The sequence below is a fragment of the Fistularia commersonii genome, chromosome 21 (assembly GCF_037954325.1).
Source record: "Fistularia commersonii isolate RoL2024-O1a breed Wild chromosome 21, RoL_Fcom_v1.0, whole genome shotgun sequence".
NCBI lineage: Eukaryota > Metazoa > Chordata > Actinopteri > Syngnathiformes > Fistulariidae > Fistularia > Fistularia commersonii.
In genome coordinates this window covers 10246954-10252954 of record NC_141304.1, presented here as the reverse complement: position 1 = coordinate 10252954, position 6001 = coordinate 10246954, and positions in this window count along the sequence as shown.

Genomic DNA, 6001 nt, shown 5'->3' with positions numbered 1-6001 from the left:
AAAGGACGTCTCGTTACAGCTTTAACAGAAATAAAGGGTGACCCCCCCCTTCATCTGGAAGATTAGTGTAGCACAGTGGTCCTCAAATATACAGCATGTGATGGGCCGCCTTCTGTTTTGAAAAGTTTGCAACCAACCACTCATTCATTCATCCATTCATTTTCTACACCCATTATCCTGCACTCAGGGTCGCGGGGGGGCTGCGGCCATTGGGTGAGAGGTGAGGTTCACCAGTTGCAAGTCAGTTATGTAGAGACACAACCATTCATTACATCATTCACACATCTGGGCAATCTAGGGTTTTCAATGAACCAACAGCAGGCTTTAGGACTGGTCAATACTTTTGCCCCCGATCTCAAGCACAGCATTTGAAAAAAAAAAAAAACAAAACATCTGTCAAGACTAGAACATCCATCCTACAACATGCTTTTTATATTAGCAAGTGAACCAGCATATCTGTCAGTATAGATGGGATCTGATTGCTTTTTGCCTGAGAAAAAAAAAAGCCTGTCCCCGCCGCATTAGCTCTGAGAACTCCCTTTAATGGGCTTGTGCACCAAGCCAATAGATAATTGTAAATGTATTTTGCTGGATTGCTATGACAACTCATATTTAACACCACCCATAACTGTATGTTGTACAGTATACTAAAGAGATTTTATGATATTGGCAGAGAAGGAATGAATACAAGTGAGAAAAGAAACATTTATTTTGGCAACATGGATTGATTTGGGGATTGCCTTCACTTTAAATGAAAGTTTCATGGAGGCATCTGCTGCTTCAGAGACAATTTTCTAGTTTGCCAAACCTCATCAGCAATATATCAAGAAGTAACTGAAAATGACTTCTAATACCCATTATCAAAGCAAAGCTATGGGGGGGTTTGTGAAGTATACTATACCCAGTGAATATTAGTGACAAAGATATCTTATACAATTCATGGTGATGCCTATCTATGTTACCTATTTATGGACATTGGCAAGGTTGCTGTTGTGAAGCATAGTAGATTCCTCACAGTTATGTACATTGATGTAGTTCAGTAACTGTCCTAAAATTTAATAGATGCAGTGAGAAAGTATCATATTTAGACATTTTCAAGTAAAAATGTTGTGGCGTTGATTTTAGAAGGTAAAACAAGACCCATCATAAGGGGCTAAGGCAGGGGTAAGCAAACTTTTTGGCTCAGGGGCCGCATTGACTTTTAAAATTTGACAGGCAGGCCGGCTCAGTACAAGAGACGATACATATAAAAAACGCATTTGTCAACAGTACATATCAGACTTGTCTGGCATTTGCTTTGAAAATAAAACCAGCTTGGATTTGAAGGCTCTGACGTTTGCTTGCATTTGATGGACAAACCAGTTTTTCCCTTGTAGCGTCACGTCCAGCTCATTCATGTGTGTCAGTTTGTCCGCAGTAAAGGCTAAATCACAAAGCCAATCTGTGTCATTCAGCTCAAGAAAATTCTCAAGTGTCCTCAAGCAGCTCCAAAAATGAAATAATCTCCTGTTTGAGCTCCCATATTGATCCAATCATTCAATCATTCACGAGTTCTGTACCAATCTTTGGCAGTCCGAATTAAAAAGGACAACAGGCTGGATGTGGCACGCGAGCCGTAGTTTGCCCACCCCTAGGCTGAGGGATTGCTGTATGTCAGCACTAAACCTAATAAATCCAATATTTAGGGAAGATTTGGGAGAATGAAACTGAAAGATTTACAAGGAAACTCCATCCAGACAGTTTATGGTAGAAGTAACCAAGTATGACAACCTTCCTGCTACAAGATACTTTCTTGAACAGTTGAAGATGAATAGTTAAGGACAGGTTGCCCTTTTGAGTTTTCAGGAAGACAAACTCTCGTCATCTCATGGACCCATGATCCATCACGAAGAACAATCAAAGCCCAAGCAGAGAACAGATGAATGTGAGTCTCAGTTTGAGTTTCCTGTTCCTGATCCAATGCTGAAGTATGTTTTTGTAGTCTGCACTGTTGTTCGTCAAACTCCCACCTCTCAAAAAGCACCTCTAAAAAAACAAACATGATGATGTCTGCCTACAGATAAGTGTATCATTATAGTACCACGGCATCAAGACACTTAGCAAATATGCCATTTAACACCCCAGTATACAGCAAAAACCTACTTAATAAGGCTTACTTGGGATGATCCTTTGAACATGGAACCGGGCACGGTGGCCATATGTTGGACTTTGTGCTGTTAGTGTTCTTTTTTTAGTGAGCAACTGCAAAAATTCAGGCATGTCCAGTTTTTAATGACTCTTCCACTCCAACAAGATATTCTTGATATCATACAATGACTGTTGACAACTAGGGCTGGGTATGTGTATGTTGTACTGCTCGACCTGTTGCTCCTGATTATAGGCAAGAAAAACTTTGCGGTGAAAGAACTTTTGTTTGGTAAAAAAAGGTACGATAAATGAATGAATCAACGGTTTGGCTGCAGAAAACATGAAGATAACTGTGGGCTGTGTTTACCTTTCACACATCCAGAACTCAGCTCTGCGGTTGTGTGGAGGCTGCCGTCCAGTCCACTTGGTGGTGGTGTCATCAGAGAGTAACTGGGCGTGTTCAGAAGAGGAGCAGTGCTTGAAGAAGCTCTCTGGAGAGTTCAGGACAAGGAGGCACACCTTGCAGTACATAGTGGTCTGTCTGGGCTGCATCGGCCCCCGCCTGCTAAACTGCAGAAGGTGGGACCGAATGGAGGGCCCGCTCTGCTCTGCTTTCCACACCGCCATCTCCACCTCGCTCTGCGCTGACTTACAGTGTCCTGCCTTGTGCCAGCAGGGCTTGTTTTGATGGACATGCCTACAGTAGTCAAACTGGCAGTTTTGAGGAAGAGGGCGAACTTGACTGTAGATGTGTTTCCTGCTATATTCGGACAGGTGATAAACTAAGACCGGGACCCAGGTGTGAGCGGCATCTGCTGCGCACGTATCATTCCACCTTTTAGGTGTCAGCTTTTGTGGACATTCATGGAAACAGTCCCGGCAAAGCTCGATGAACTCCCCGGTAAACTCTTTGAGTATGCTCTGCGCTATGCTTTCTGGTGTTTCCGCAACACATGGCGCGGTTTCGATTATGAGTTCGATCAAGCTGTCTTGATCTATTTTGTGTTCTCTAAGGTAGTTCCATATAATTGCCTCTTCATGGCTTTTGGCATAAGTGCATTTCTGCCCGTGTTGTGTGCAACCTTTTCCCTCCGAAAAGTAATGACACACTTCATAACTGACATTTCGGCCAAAGTTTCCGTGTACAGGCCGTTCAGACACAGGCCTCCATTTATCTGACGTTTTGCCTTTTGTTAGAATCTGATCTCTTTTGCATTTGTGATTAACATGTTTTACGGCATATGTTATCTCCTCCTTTTCTACACAGCACATGTCACAAACGACCTTCAAATCCAAAATCTTCAGGAGGCTGTTGATAGCTTCGGGGGTAGCGCTCTCAACAGATCCTCCCTCATATTGAGCAATAAGATATAACAGAGAAAGGTGGTTTAACTTCTCAGTCTTTTCAAAGTTCCACACTGCTGCTTCCTCACTGCTTCTTGCAAAGGTGCATCGGTTTAAATGCTTTGAGCATCCAAATCCCTCCTTAAAGAAGTAACATACAGCATACTTGCTTGGAGTGGGAAATTCTGGACGCCTCAACACAGGCCTCCATTTGTCTCCTCCTATGGCTCTGCATAGCAAGATATTGCGTGGACATTGATGGCAACATGGTTTTAACTGGTATGTGATCTCTTCCTTCCTTACAGCACAATCCGGACAGACAAGTTTGAGGTCATGAGTTGATAAAATACCTGCAAGTTTAGAGCTACTAGCTGACATATTGTTTAATACATATTTTACCGATCAGAAAACGGAAGTGGTAATGACTCTGTTCATTATAGCCGGAAGGGCTGAGAATTCAGGTTTGGTTTTAGTCAGACACAAGTTAAGATTAAGATTTTAAGATTAAGGTTTTCGAAGACAAATGGCAAATGTGTTTGAATGTTTCTAAAATGTTCATCCAATGTTGCCCCAGGGTCTAAGAGAGAAAAAATAAAGCACAGAAAAAGAATAAAATTATATTGCAAATAAAACATCATCATTCAACATCTGGCTCTGTGAGTGAAGTGAATAGTAGATTGAACATTAAGAAGTTATCAGACTCACATTCTCATCAATCATTAAGGCTTCTTATTTTATACCACCTGTTTTCCAGTATATGTAGGTAGATACTTGATAAGCTACCACGGTGGAAGTGTTGGAATACACACTAACCATAAAAATATTAATAGATTGATAGTTATTGGGGCAATAACTATACCCAGGCCTGCTGCTGTCACACCTTTACTAAGATGCAACGCAACAACAAACAGGTATTTTTTGATTAAAATTACAACTGTAAATACTTGAATAGCTTCTCGCACAGTAAAAGATCACTACTACTTAGTTATTATGTAATATGACATATTCACAAGGAAGTGAAGTACTTTTACCCCGTCGTCACGAACATCACCCTCTCATCCGCTGAACGACAAATAGCATCATTAGTAATATTAGTAGTAGTAATAGAAGTAGTATAATTTACTAGAAAAGAAATACATGAGTATTACACGAAGGTAAACACTGAAATTAATCCAGTTGTTATAAGCAATAACATCGATACAATAACATCCCAACCGTGGATTCCAACCAGCGCGGGTCCGGAAGACGCGCCCATGACAGCCGACGCGGACGGGAAACATCCCGGCTCAGCAGCATCACACCGCCCGCCTACACTCACCGCTCAAGGGGTCCAGAAGAAGATTTAAAAGAAGAAAAAGGTCGATCCCTGGTGTTCTGAAGTCTACGATCCTGGGTGTCGCTTCTACGATCCGAGCGATTAGGAAAATAACGGCCACATCAAACTGATTCGCTCCGTCCGGTAACTTTCGTTTCCTCGTACTGACGTCACCATGGAGCCCCGCCCCCCCCCGCGCACGTACGTACACACACATGCATTTTTTTATTTTTTGCAAAGGGACGCTCCTCCACGACACACGCACGTAAAACGACAAACACACGCAACACCTATGTAGTCTTCCTGCAGGAAAACGAAACACTGACTGCAACCTGATGCTCTGTCCACGCTGTCCGCATTTCCTTTTATGCAAAATACACTTTTCATGCTCTGAAAATCAAACGAATAAACATCACAGATAATTTCCTCTTTGCTATCAGGTGAAGGCTGAGTTCAAGTTCCTTTTCTGCGCTAATGATCAGTGGGAGGGTTTTTCAAGAAAATGAAACCAAAGTCCACCCCCTACAGTCCTGCGACAATATACAAATTTATGTTTCCCCAGGCTTTCGGTTTCCTAAGAAAAGTCTCAGCCGATTGTTTTAATAGCCCTTACTTCCTTACTATACCGCCACACCAACACACCCTTCTATTATCATCACTTTCTATTTCCACTAAAATTCGGATTAAATTTCGATTTGAGAGGTTGATTCTTTTGAAAGGTCAATTGTTAGAGGCAGAAGGCCAAAAGCAATACAGGGGCTTCTGTCAGTATGGTTGTGTAATCTATCAAATCATGTATTAAACGACAACTACTACAATGCAAACTAACATTGATGCGGGACTATAAAAAAAAATCAGCCAATGTTATAATTAATCTTGAATAAATCACCAAAATATTATTCGAGTGTTGGCGAAAAATCAAAAGCAATAAAAAAAAAATAAAAAATCCATAAAAATCGACCACACAGGGATGCAAAGTATCTTTCACCTCCAGACATGTAGATGGTAATAATTATCAGTATTACTGTTTCCAGGTATTGTGTGATCAAAACATTTGAAATACTATTTAGAGTGGTGAACAAAAGCCTCCTTGTATGTATTCAAAGTACATTTAAAGGCAGATAAGTGAATCCTAATTTGAGAGGTTTTAGAAAGACAAGGACAAATATTAGATAAATATGTGTTTCAGAGATGTTTATGATTATATGATGAGTA